Genomic DNA, 14160 nt, shown 5'->3' with positions numbered 1-14160 from the left:
TCCAGATGTCCCAATTTTAATTCCCAGCAACTGCGTGGCAGCTCACAACTGTGAACTCCAAGCCCCGGAGATCTGGTGCCCTCCTGGCCTCTGCCAGTACTCTGAAACTGTCCCACAGTTTCACGAACCGGGTTCTGCCTCGACCAAAGGGAGAAAGGAGACCTGAAACACAGAGTTCGAGAACAAAAGGACACGAAGCCAAGTTGAGGGTTTCCAATCAAGGCTCTCTTTTACTTGGGGGGTTCAGCAATTATATACAAGAGAACATACTGAATCTCTGGTTACAACGACATTTGAATAACATAAGGAATTAGGGAGGAGTCAGAAAGAGTCCGTGCAAAGTCTAGGAGGATGTCAAAGGGAACCCGGCTGCAGGGCTGAAGGTGGAAACTCAGGGCGTCCCGCAGGTCTTGACTCAGGGGAGTGGCTGGAGGCACAGTCCACAGTGGGGGAGGAGGTCAACAGCAGATGTCTTCAGGTTGTATACGAGCCAGCCAGCGGGCGCACAGCAGGCATGAGTTGAGTCTGCAGTGGCAAACTCCAACGTCAAGACAGCTGAGGGACCCCATCAGTACTCTATGCACAGAATGCACATACCACCTGCAAACAAAGCACCCATACACAATAAAATAGAATGAAAAAGAAAAAAGAAAGACCAAAATTATGTTTGTGAGTCAGGTGTAGCTTATTCCTTTAGTGTGAGCCCATAAGGAACAAGCCGTAGGTAGTTTTCTTTTCCACCTCTGAACCCATGAAGTTAAAGAAAAAAGTTACAAGCCGGGCCTACAATCTCAGTGTCTTGGGATGATAAGACAAGATGGTTGAAAGTTCAGGACCTGCCCAGGCTGCTAGTAAATCTGAGGTTGTTCAGGGCAGTTTAGCAAGACCGTTTCTCAAAAAGTAGACAACATGGGGGGGGGGGCGCCACGGGGCAGGTGTGATACCGCCCAGCCCAGTAGCATGAATGAGGTCTGAGACTTATTTTCTAGCACTAAAAAAAGATCTAGTATGTCACGGAGAGTCACAATACACAACAGCGGGACAGGATAAGATAAGCGGTTATAGTTGGTTCAACAAGGGAGAAATGCCAAAGTACAAACCGGTTTCCCCAGGTCAGAGGCAAACTCACGGGTTTGAGTTCTGAGGATGGTTCTTTCCAGACCTTGCCTGCACCCTCTGGGCTCTGTAGCCAGCTCTTCATCCTTCATGAAGGACCGTCAAGTTTGCTGCTGTGTTCTCAACCTGCTTCCTGGCAGCAACCTTTTGAGAAGCCTGGACTCCATCTTGGACTCCACTGCACATAGTTAAAGGCTACTGTGCTCTGTGGGTATAAAGCTTTTAAGAAGCCCGTGGACCAGCACAGGTGTTGCAGGAACTCATCTTATTCATCTAAATGTTTTGCAGATCTTCCCAAAGGGATCCTTCCTGAGCCAGGCACGATATTTCCAGTGCGAGGAAGCTAAGACAGAGAGATCAGGAGTTCAAGGCCAGCCCAGGCTACACGGAGATAGGGTTTCCCCATGTAGTCCCTGGCTGACCTGGAACTTACTCTGTAGGTCAGGCTGGCCTTGAACTTGAGAGATCTACTTGCCTCTGCCTTCCAGTACTGGGATTAAGGTATATAAGGTATATGCCCTAGCAGTGCATTCTATCTTCAAACAAACAAACAAACAAACAAACAAACAAATAAAAACAAGCGTGGTGTGACACCTTTAGTCCCAGCACTTGGGGGGCAGAAATAGGAGGATCTCTGTGAATCTAGGCCAGCCTGATTTTACATAGCAAGTTTCAAGTTCCAGGAGAGCCAGAGACCCTGGTGGTTTCTGTTGCTGGTTTTTCTATGTTGTTGTTTTGATTTTGTTTTTGGAGATGAGGTTTCTCTGCATAGTGTTGGCTGTCCTGGAACTCTCTGTAGTCCAGGCTAGCCTCTGACTCTGCGATCTTCCTGCCTCTGCCTCCTGACTGCAGTGAAGAAAGGCATGCATCTCCATCCTCCAAATCCTATCTTAAAAAACAAGGTTAAGGCCACAAGAGCTCCTTAGAGTTCCCTAAGACTTTAATTGGCAGATGTAAGAACAGTCACCCTTAGCACGGGATGAAGCCAAGTCCTAGCCCCCGGGCACTTAACTCAGACTGATTAGGAAACAGGATTTCTCAGAAGTCGTCAGTTAAGATGAAGTTGAGGGCTGTGGCTGAGTGACAAGACCAGATGCCCAGCAGAAGCAAGGCCTGGTTGCATCCTTAGCACTACTGTGTTGCTGTCCACACGCTTAAGCCCAACGCTCAGGAGGTAGAAGCAAGCAGATCTCCGAGTTCCAGGACAGCCAGGGCTACTCAGGGAAACTCTGTTACACACACACACAAAGTTCAAGACAGCCTGGGTTCTCGTGGTGGAGACTCTGTCTCCAAACAAACAAAACAAGCAAGTCAATGAACTCAACAGGGGGGAATAGGGTGGACCCTTGATCCACTGGGCCCGGTGCAGTTTGAGTATAGACGTGTGCACATAGGGAATACCTCCTAGTGTGCTCGAAGGGAGCACCTCCTCTGGGTGAGGGTGCGGTCAGGTAGACATTTCTGCAAGCCAAACAGTATTAAAGGCTCCCAGCAAAGTGCCAGAAAGGAGTGGCAGGGGACATGTTCTCACAGAGCACAGAGGGCAGTCACCAGAACAGTGAGGAGACTGGTCCAGGCTGGCCTCAGATTCAGCATGTCACTGAGAATCATCTTGAAATCTTCGTCCTCTTGCCTTCACCTTTATTATTCTTGTAATTTAAATTTTATTTTGGAGTACTGAAGATGGACCTAGAGCCCATTGCACATTAAGCCAGCACACTCTTTTTTTTTTTTAATTAGATATTTTCTTTATTTACATTTCAAGTGATATCTGATATCCCTTTTCCGGGTTTCCGATGGGGGGGGGACCCTGTTCCCTCCCCCTCCTCCTCCTTACCAACCCACCCTCTCCTGCTTCCTGGCCCTGGCATTCCCCTATACTGGGGCATAGAACCTTCACAGGACCAAGGGCCTTTTTTTAAATTAAGATAGCCAGCACACTCTTAGGCTGTGGCCACACTTGTAGCTCTAGACATAGGGTTTCCCGCCAAATTGCTCAGGCTGGCCTTGAACTTGCTGTCTTCCTACATCAGCCTCCCAAGTTCTGGGACTACATGCATAAGCCACTGACCATGTCCAGCACAATCCGATCCCTGAGCTTTCGGATCTTTTTCGGATCTTTCATTTCTATTTTCCTTTTTAAAAAAGTCTTTTGGGCTGGCTGTGGTGGCACACACTCCCAGCACTTAGGGAGGGGAGGCAGGCAGACCTCTGAGCTCAAGGCTAGTCTGGTCTATCTACATATCAAGTTCCAGGCCAGTCAGAGTTATATAGTAAGAGTGGGTCTAAACAGTCAAACAAACAAATAAAAATGAAACACTGTTCACAGGCTGGCTAGGTTGAGAATTTTTCAGATTATGTATGTATGTATGTATATATGTATGTATGTATGTATGTACATCTGTAGGTATACCACATGTGTCCCTTGTGCCTCAGGAAGACAGAAGATGAAGATCCCCTAGGTGTGGAGTTATAGATGGCCGTGAGCCACCATGTTGGTCCTGGGAATTGAGCCCAGGTCTTCTGTAAGAGCAACAAGCAGCCTCCAAGCTGATTTGTTTTCTTTAGTGATAAGGTCTCTTCTGTAGCCGTGGCTCCCAGGGTCTCATAGGCCAGGCTGGCTTCACATTCACAAAGATCTACCTGCCTCTGGTTTTTTTCTTTCTCTCTTCTTCTTTTTTTTTCTTCGAGACAGGGTTTCTCTGTGTAGCCCTGGCTGTTCTGGAACTCACTCTGTAGACCAGGCTGGCCTGGAACTTAGAAATCCACCTGCCTCTGCCTCCCAAGTGCTGGGATTAAAGGTGCCCCACCACTGCCAGGCCTGCCTCTGTTTTTCTTTACTTCTTTTTTTCTTTCTTTTTTTTTTTTTAAATATATATGTAAGCATACTGTGGCTGTCTTCAGACACACCAGAAGAGGGCGTCAGATCTCATTACAGATGGTTGTGAGCTCCCATGTGGTTGTTGGGAATTGAACTCAGGACTTCTGGAAGAGCAGTCAGTGGTCTTAACTGCTGAGCCACCTCTCCAGCCCCCTGGCTCTGTTTTTCAAAGTGCTAGGATTAAAGATGCTCCCCATCATGCCCAAGCAGTTGTTCTAATTACACTTTATTTTGTGTAAGTTCATGTGTCATGTGTGTGTGTGTGTGTACTCATCTGTGCAGTGTGAACTGTGATACAACTATGGCAGTCGGAGGACCAGCTGTGGGAGCCATTTGCCCTTTCCCCTATGTGGATTCCAAGAATGGTACTCAGGCTTGGTGGCAGGGGCTTTAGGTCCTGAGCCATGTCATGGGCCCCCACAACAAACAACAAGGTTTTATATAGCCAGGCTCAACTCGAAGATCCTAATCCCTCTGCCTCTGCTTCCCACGTGCGGGGATTACAGGCATGGGTCACTCAAGTAGAAACTTAAGAGCTCTTTGGAAAGCCAGTTGTATCGGATGGTGTTTTGCTGGGGCAAACACGTGAGGGAGTGTTTTCCTGAAGTGGACACAGGTGAAAGGCTAAGGCAGACTCGTGAAGGAATGTTTCACTGAAGCAGACACAGGAAAGAGGATGCTCTGCTAAAGCAAACATGTGAAAGGACAAGTGATGAAGGATTCTTTGCTAACAACAAATATCTTGGGCTGCCTTACTTACATTGAATAGCTGCACTCCATTTGTCCTGGCTCTGAGGACTTGGGCTGATTGGATGCATGTGCTGAGGTGAGACCTGTGCTGAGGCAAAACACGTGATGTTTGCAGGGTATAAATAGGACACCGAGTGACAGAGAGGGAGAGCCTGGCTTGCTGGTACAGCGAGCTGTGCTACATTTGTGGGGCTTCACTGTTCTTCCCTTCCCTGAGAGAGCCACAGCTGAGAGCTTCTCCTGGTGTCCCTCCCGCTGAGGCTGAGGCCTGGCTGTCTCTGCTAGGTCCAGTCACCACTGTTGCTAACCAGACTCTCCTGAACGGGACTGCTGGTGTATCCGTGGAGTGTCTGTGAGTGGCTCGAGCTGCTGCTACTACTGCCTGCTAACCTATGAACTGAACTGCCGATTTCCAGACAATAGACAGGAGTTGCTCCAAAGAACCTTTCTAAACAGGTCCACCCCCACCCCACCCCTGTATCCTTTCTTTTCCACTACCTCTGGTGGGTGTTAGGCTGCAAGGGAAAGTAAAGAGTTTAAGAACCATCATTAAAAGTAAGGTTTAAAAATATTAAATATTAAGGTTAAAGGTCGCCACTCCCAGCTTGCTTTTTAAAAGAAATACTGGGGTGTGTATGTGTGTGTGACTTTATTTTCATTGGCTCTGGAGCTTGAACTCAGGTCCTCAGGCTTTCGAGGCAAGCACCTTGCTCAATGGGCCAGCTTGCATTCTTCCCCTACCTCCTGCATTGCTTGACTTTTGTTTTAACAGTTCTTTCCTGACATATTTCTTTCCTTTTTCTTACACATTACCTGTGAATAGCAGAGAAGCAGCCAGGCTTTGCCCTGAAGTCACTTTAGCATTTGCAAACTCAGTTTTGCATAGAACAACCCCACACACTCCCACCAAACTGGCCACCAAAGGCACATTCCTCTCTGGAGTGTCCACTGAGGGTGTCCAGCTGCTTCTACGGATGTGTCTTCCTCAAGATTCCAGATTGCTGCTGGGTGTGGCCCATCACCCAGTACTTGGGAGGCACAGGCAGGATTGCTGGGAGTTCGAGGCTAACCTGGTCTACACAGCGTGTTCCTAGGCTAGCCAAGGTGGCACTGTGAAACTGTCTCAAAAGGAAAACAACAAATGAAGGCACTGTCTCTAAGGCAATTTAAGATTTTTTTTTTAAAGATTTATTTATTATTTATTTATTATAAGTACACTGTAGCTGTCTTCAGACACACCAGAAGAGGGCATCAGATCTCATTACAGATGGTTGTAAGCCACCATGTGGTTGCTGGGATTTGAACTCATGACCTTTGGAAGGGCAATCGGTGCTCTTACCCGCTGAGCCATCTCTCCAGCCCCAACATTATGGTCTCTTAAAATCTAAGACTCATCGGTGAAGCCATAGTCCCAGGGGCACCTCCCTAGAGAAGTCAGCTGGACAGCAGAGCCTTGCGAGGGAAAGTTGCCTTTCCCAAAGCAGAGCCACATCCAGAAACGCTTTCGTGTCCTACACTCTTACAGCGTGTGGTGTGGTGTTCTTCTCATGGAGGACTGCTGTGAATCCGAAGCAACCTGAGCCATACAGTGGGTTCAAGCCCTCTCTGAGAGGATGCAATTCAGCCTGTGAACACTTGATCCCCTTATCCCTCATGCCAAGCCTACAAAGCATTCATATCACTGGGTGGTGTGGAAGACAAGTCCTTCTCAGGATAAGTATCTGCTCGAGTGCCCAATTTAAGATTTTTATAACGGCTACAGCAGTTGGAATTTTTACTTTGACTACCAGTATCACTAGCTTGTATGGATTTGTTTGTTTGTTTTGTTCTGTTTTTGAGACAGGGTCTCACTATGTAGCCCTGGCTAGCCTGAACTTTATGTGGACAGGCTGGCCTTAAACACCCGCTGCCTCTGCTTCCTGAGTGCCATCATACCCAGGCCAGCTTCTATATTTTTACCAAAGTTGATCAAGGCAATCTTTCAAAAAAAAAAAAAAAATTTCACCAAGTTCTTCCAAGTTCCCTCTCACCTGTCCACTTCCAGCTGTGACTATACCAATGTCAGGTATGTGTACTGTACCAACGTCAGGGCACTTACATTCCCGTTTTCTTTGTTGTTGTTTTCGAGACAGGGTTTTGTGTAGCCCTGGCTGTCCTGGAACTCACTCTGTAGACCAGGCTGGCCTCAAACTCAGAAATCCGCCTGCCTCTTCCTTTGCCCAAGTGCTGGGATTAAAGGTGTCTACCACCACTGCCCAGCACATTCCTGTTTTCTGTTGGATAACATATAGCAGGTTTTTTGAGAGAAAGAGGGTCTCGCTATGTAGCTCTGGCCGTCCTGGAACTCACACGTAGACCACTGGTTCTCAATCTGAGGGTCCTTTGGGGTTCGAATGAGCCTTTCACAGCGGTCACATCCTGTACTCCAGATACTCACATGAGGATTTGTAACAATAGCAAAGTTGCAGTTATGAAACAGCAAGGAAATAATCTTGTGGTTGGGGGACACCACGTTGGGAACTGCATTAAAGGGTCACAGCACTAGAAAGGTTGGGAACCACAGCTGTTAGACCAAGCTGGCCTCAGACTGACATCTACCTGCCTCTGTCTCCCAAGTACTGGGATTAAAGACTTTCACAAGGCTCAAATATAGTGCCTTTAAGCAACCCAGAGCCCCGTGACTTTACACTTATTCTTCCATCCTCTGCCCCCATGGGTGATAACGCAGCCTCTCTTCTCCCTCTAGTTCCCTATCTGTGCTCACCAGGAGCCCCCAGACAGAACTTCTCTGGCTGGCCCTGTGATCCGCATCCAGGGCAGTGCCCTGCTCAACACTGCCCTACTTTAACTGGGCTCAGTGGCTCCACCACCAGGGTAGAGGCCATATTATCTAATTGGGTAGCGAGTCCCATACAAGAGCTGCCTTCCTCAAGCTCCTCAAGCCCATCAGACGTTCTAGGCACTGACACCAGCAGCCAAAGCCAGGAGCTGGTAAGTGAAGGAAGTAGGTCAGGTCAGGGGTCATGTTGGATACAGGGTCTGGCTGGGATGTAGTCACAACAAAGTCTGCAAATGATGTCACAGGAGTTCAGTAAAGGGTATCACTTGATCCCATCCCATCTGAAGCAACAGGACTGGTTTGTATAGCAGTTGGAGGTGGGGCCTCCCCTGGGGAGGGGGAGACACTGAGAGAACAGGGCTAAGTGACTAACCCCCTTCATCCTGGAGTGGAAAATCTGGGCACAAGCCACAGAGCTACTGCCATGGTTGTTTTCTGACCCTCTTGATACTTTATAATAGTTTTAATTTTTTTTCTTTTGTTTTTTTTTTCGGCAGGCTTTCTCTGTGTAGCCCTCCCTGGCTGTCCTGGAACTCACTCTGTAGACCAGGCTGGCCTCAAACTCAGAAATCTGCCTGCCTCTGCCTCCTAAGTGCTGGGAATAAAGGCGTGTGCCACCACTGCCCAGCTGTACTTTTAATTTATTACATGTATTAATTGAATTGGGTGCTCGAGTTCATGTGTGTGTGTGTGTGTGTGTGTGTGTGTGTGTGTGTGTGTGTGTGTGTGGGCATGTGTGGAAAGTCAGGTCAACTTTCAGAGCCAGTTCTCTCCTTTCTCCATCCGGGTTCCAGAGATCAGACTCAATAAACAAACAATTAGATCTCCCTATGTAACACAAGCTGAAATTCATGATCCCCCTCAGTGCTGGGTTTATAGTTGTATATGTCTGGCTGTCATAATTACACCTTCAAGGCCACATGTAGCCAAGATTGGCCACAAACTTGCTATATAGTAAAAGGGTGAGTTCGAACTCTTGATTCTTTTGCCTCCACTTCCCACGTTCTAGAATTGCAGGCATGTGACAGCCACCACCATATCTGATATATGTAGTGCTGGGGATTGAGCCCAAGACTTCGGGCATGCACACACACATCCCTGATCCTTGCAAATTAGACTTTATTGCTTTTATAACAAATAGTCCTAGAACCAGGCTTGTAACCCCAGCTTCTTGGGAGGCTGAGGCAGTGTGATCTAAAATTAAAGGCTTGCATGGACTACAGAGTGAGTTCAAGGCCAACCTGGGCAACTTGTTGAGACTCTGTCTCAAAATAAAGAACATGAAAGGCTGGGGCTATATATAAGATTGTGTGGCCAGCATGCACGAGACTCTTGATTTCCAGTGCCACTCAAATCCAAAACAAAAAACAAAACTTCCCCCCAGAAGTTAGTGGCTAAAAAACACATTACCTCCGTTTCTATTGTCAGGAGTCTGAGGTCAGCTTAGATGAATGTCTGTTTCTGGGCTTTCGTGTGCTTGTTATCACACACCCAGCCTAGATTCTCAAGGCTCTGCCCTGACTGGAAAGCTTTCTTCTAATGAGTATGCATCTCCTGGCAGGCCTTAGCAGATCTGATTCCAAGTTCACTCCCGTGGTTCTTGGCCAGCTTCATTTCTGTGGCATTCTCCATAGTTGCTTAAGTGCCCTTATGACTCAGCAGCTGGTGACTGAAGATCAAGGCCGCGTCTTGAAGTGGTTTTGTTTTTTGAGATAGTGTCTCATAGAGCCCAGGCTGGTCAGAACTTACTAGCTAGCCCAAGGATGCCTTTGAATTTCTGATTTTCCTGACTCCCCTTCCTGAGGGCTGTGATCAAAGCTAAATTTCTAGGGTTCTTTATGAGTTCGCCTTGCCTGTCACCTCTGCCACACTGCACTTACCAGGAGGAAGCTACTGAATCCACGCCACATAAAGGAGGGCATCACTTATGAGTGTGACTGCACCAGGAAGTGGGCTCATCAGCGACATTTCTGTGTCCCGTGTTATTGGGAGTAAACTGTCCCCAAACCGATCAGGCAAACACCGAGTTGAGCCTTTTACCCACACGGCTTCACTTCATCCTCATGCTGACCTATGGCAGTGGTTATCAGTGCTACCACTCGAAGACATGGGGACAAACTTCAAGTGGCTAAACTGCTTGCTCACACCTATGGACTATGATTCAGCGGTTCTCAACCTGTGAGTCACATGTCAGATATCCTACATATCAGGTGTTTACATTACGACTAATAACAGTAGCAAAATTACAGTTATGAGGTAGCAATGAATTAATCTTGTGGTTGGGGCGGGTCACCACAACGTGAACTGAATTAAGGGGTTGCAGCCTTAGGAAGACAGAACCACCAAATTGTGTGGTGGTGGAGAGGGGTACCCTGTGTTCACCTGTGAACAAGCCCACGTGTTTCCGCTTCCTTCGCTGTAAGAGCTCCTTCTCTGGTCCTGGGGAAGAATCAAGGTTGTGCAGATTGAGTGGAACTGAACTGGTGCCGGTCAGAAGGTTGGAAACCCCAAATTTCCTGAATGCAGAGTTCAGGAACGGGACTGAGAACATGAGGCACACGCCTGAAGGGAAACTTGAAATGGTTGTATGGGTGAAATCGCCCTCCTTCCTTGAGGACAGAACAGAGGAAGCAGGGATCTGGAAACAAATCTCAAATGCTGACTATTGCAGGTAGAAGTATTACACTTTACCGGACATGCCTAATATCCCACCACTCAGGAGGCAGAGGCAGGCAAATCTCTGAGTGAGGCCAGCCTGGTCTACTACAGAAAAAGTTCCAGGCCAGCCAGGGCTATATAGAGAAATCCTGTCTTAAGACAAAAACCAAACAACAAAAAGTACTACACTTTTTATACAGGGGGCTGTGCAAAGGTATCAGGTCCTAGTGAATAATTATACCAAAATCTGTGGCTGTTTCAACATGTACATAGATAACATGCTGTCCCAGATCTTACTAGCCTGAAATAGTATTTGGTTTCTCAGATTCTGAAGGTGGGTTGGGTGGTTATTCTGTTTGCCTCACTGGGGCTCTAAGCACGACATTAGCTGTTGGTCAGTGGAATTGGGGCATCTGAGACCTCACTCTTATCTGGAACTTGGAAGAGAAGCTGGGGATTTTGTCTATGCATTCCCAAATCTTTCAGTAGTCTAGCCTGAGTTTGTTTTTTGTTTTGTTTTTTTTTAAAGCCTAAGCTGTTTTGAAATATATGTAGTCGCCCACATCTCTGAAGTGCTAGGACTAGAGGTATGAGCTGCCACCATACCTGATCATAGCCTGTGTACCCCCCTTCAATTTTCATGTCTGTGTGTATACTTGTGCATAGGTCTGTGAAGGCCTGAGGTTGATGTCAGGAATCATGGTCCATTTCTCCTTCACTTATTCACTGAGTCAGGTTCTCTAAATCAAATCCAGAGCTCATCGATATGGCTGGTCTTGCTAGCCTGCTTGCTCTGGGGACTGATCTGCCCTTGGAGACTCGAATCACAAGCCACTCAGCATGTCTGTGGGCTTAGGGGACCTCACCTCTGGTCTTCAGGCTTGTACAATGAGTGCTTTAACCACTGTGTCATTTTCCATGTCTGTGTGTCTTTACTGGGAGTCATGTTCCAAGAAAACAAAACCAGAAGCTGCCAGATAGCTCCAAACACAGAGAATCTGATGGTGGGGTAAGGACACATTATAAAGGGTGTGGACACAGGACGGTTTTTGTTTTGTTTTTACTGACATAGGCTCTCACTGTGTATCCCTGGCTCATCTGGAACTCTTTGTAGACCTGGCTGACCTAGACCCCACAGAGATCTACCTGCCTCTGCCTCCTGGATGCTAGGATTAGAGGTCTGTACCAGCATGCCCAGCACAATAACTTACCTTGGGGACCTCAAAAAAGATGAGTTAGGAAGGGCCCTGAAGGTAGCTAAGTGGTAGAATACTTGCCTAGGATATGTAAGCCCTCAGCCCAACCAATGTCCGTTGCCATTTCCCAAAAGTCGGCCTATGTTTGAACTGCAAAGAAGTGCTTGTAGTTAGCTACCTAATATGGTAGTAGTACTGGGTCATGGGCCCCAGTGAGAAAAAACTGCAAAGTATCTGAGACTAAAGGGTCTCGGCTGCAGGACACTGGGCTGAATAATGGCTGGTTTGGATGCAATCAGAAAGAGAAGTGGCAAAGCTTAAGACATTGGAAAATTCGGTTAAAACAATCTGATTGTCTATGAAATTGAATTCAGGCTGCTACTGCAAAGGGACTGAATAAAATTGTGGACATATGCTGCTCTGGGACAGGGTTTGTGCTCCAAACAGAACTCATTAGTGGGCCTCAAAATTAATTTAGGGGCTCACGATCCACATTTAAAAAAAAAAGCCAGGAGTCCCAGAGTTCATCTGAGAACCCACATTCAAAGGCCAGGCGTCCGTGGCACTTCATTGTTAATCCCAGGGCTGGGGAGGCAGAGGCAGAAGGATCACTGGGGCTTGCTGGCCAGTCAGGCTAGTCTAACAGGTGAATTCAAAGTTCAGTGAGACACCTTTTCTCAAGGGAGGTTGAAGACATTTCTGAGGATGACATCTGAGGCTATCCTCTGGCCTACTGATACACACACACACAAACACACACACATACCCCACATATAACACACGCATACATACCACATATAACACACACATACACACACACCACACACATACATATAACACACACATACACACACACCACACACATACATATAACACACACATACACCACACATACACACACATACCAGTTACATATACCACACATATACACACCACACATATACATACATACGTACATACATAACACACACTACACACACACATCACACATACACAAAAAAAGCATACATACACATACATCAATAGACAGATAAGTAATAACACGTGGGAGGCTGAGGTTGGAGACTGTACGTTCAAGGCCAGCCTGTATTGTATTGTGAGCTCCAGGTCAGAGGTACATTGTGAAACTCTCTCAAATAAATGAACGAATAAAAGCACAAAGGATAGCTTTCTTGATTTTTTTCACTTATATAAGTAAATGTTTATATGTGTGTTAGATAGAAATACCAGTAAATATATTTCTTACTAACGTTGTGGTCAAAGTCTGAAAGCCACTGGTGTAATGTGTGCTGGTGGAGGGCTCCAGTGTGTACTAATAAGGAAAGTGTGTGGCTGGGCCTGGTGGCACACACCTGTAAACCTAGCAATTGGGAGTTAGAAGCAGGAAGAACAGGAGCTCAATGTCATCCTCAAATACACAGCAAGTAGTATATAGCCAAGACTACTAAACCCATCCCCAAAACAAAACAGCAAGGCAGGGTGGCATCCCCTTTAAACCCAGCACCAGGGAGACAGAGGCAGCCTGGTCTACATAGAGAGCTTCAGACCAATCATGGCTACTGTGAGGCTTTGTCTCTAAATCAAAACCAATCAAACAAACATAAAATAAAGAAAAGAAACTGTGTTGATATCTGTGTCTAGGCCGGGATACAAAAGGGCCGGAGAGATGACTCAGCAGTTCAGAAAGCTCAGTACACACATCAGGCAGCTCGTAACTTCCCGCTCCAGGGCATCTGACACATACACACCATATACATATATACCACGCATATACATGCCACACACATACACCATACCACACATACTCACACACCACATGCATATGCACACACACACACACACACACACACACACACACACCACTCTAAAACAAACCTAAAAGAAGAGAAAAGAAAAGAATAAAAATGGCAATTCTGTGATCTGTTCAGCTCTGCTCCATTCTACGAGATTTCAAACAGAGGGAAATGTGAACAATAAGGTTTCCTTCCTAGACACTAAACTCCCTAATTGGAATCCTGTAAAAGGAACAAACAGGGTGGATGTGAGCTGGAAAGGCCTGCGACAGAGCTGGCTTATCTTCCAGTTGGCACAGCATTATCTCAGAGGGCAAGCTTCAGGTTACAGGGACCCACATCACCTGACACCAAATTACATAATTTTAAATAGAGACCCATTCAATCGCCCCCTCCCCCAGTGCAAAGGATGGGCCCTTTGTCATCCTGGGTGAACACCCTCGTCCCTAGAGCCTCCAGTTTTGTAGTGAAAACAGGGTCTCACTAAGTTTTCCAGGAGGGCTTTGGATGTCTGATCCTCTTGCTTCAGCCTCTCAAGTGGCTGAATTATATATATAGGCCATGGCTCCAGGCTTGGCTGACATAAATCAGCAAATCAGCTTTCGCCACTGGAAAGCATGTTTTGTGAGAGTGAGGGCTCCCTGTATTGCCCACTGCTCAGCACCGAGGCACTCACCAGACACACTGATATGACTGGCTGGGGGACTGAACTCCGTGCGGGTAAGGAAAGGAGCTGCCTCCCACTGACTATACTGGATAAGCTCTTTGCACTTGGGTTAACTCTTCTAGCTGGGTCATACCCAATCCTGATCCTTTCCCCAAACACCCGTCTCAGAAAGTCTGAGGGCTAGAGAGATGTCTCAGCAGTTAAGAGCACTGACTGCTCTTCTGAAGGTCCTGAGTTCAATTCCCAGCAACCACATGGTG

At 47.0% G+C, this 14160-nt stretch overlaps 1 long non-coding RNA gene across 1 annotated transcript; it reads right to left on the bottom strand.

Annotated features, from left to right (window-relative positions):
- Positions 1-214: 214 nt before the first annotated feature.
- LOC116078782 lies at positions 215-12196 on the bottom strand. Its single transcript, XR_004113626.1, has 3 exons — positions 8997-12196; positions 1130-1459; positions 215-600 (listed from the first exon to the last, which is right to left on the bottom strand). It is a non-coding gene; the product is annotated as an uncharacterized LOC116078782 (long non-coding RNA).
- Positions 12197-14160: the final 1964 nt, after the last annotated feature.

This window comes from Mastomys coucha, unplaced genomic scaffold, assembly GCF_008632895.1.
Source record: "Mastomys coucha isolate ucsf_1 unplaced genomic scaffold, UCSF_Mcou_1 pScaffold5, whole genome shotgun sequence".
In the NCBI taxonomy this organism is placed as follows: domain Eukaryota; kingdom Metazoa; phylum Chordata; class Mammalia; order Rodentia; family Muridae; genus Mastomys; species Mastomys coucha.
Note: the sequence above shows the minus strand (reverse complement) of the source record. Positions and strands in the feature narration are given on the sequence as shown.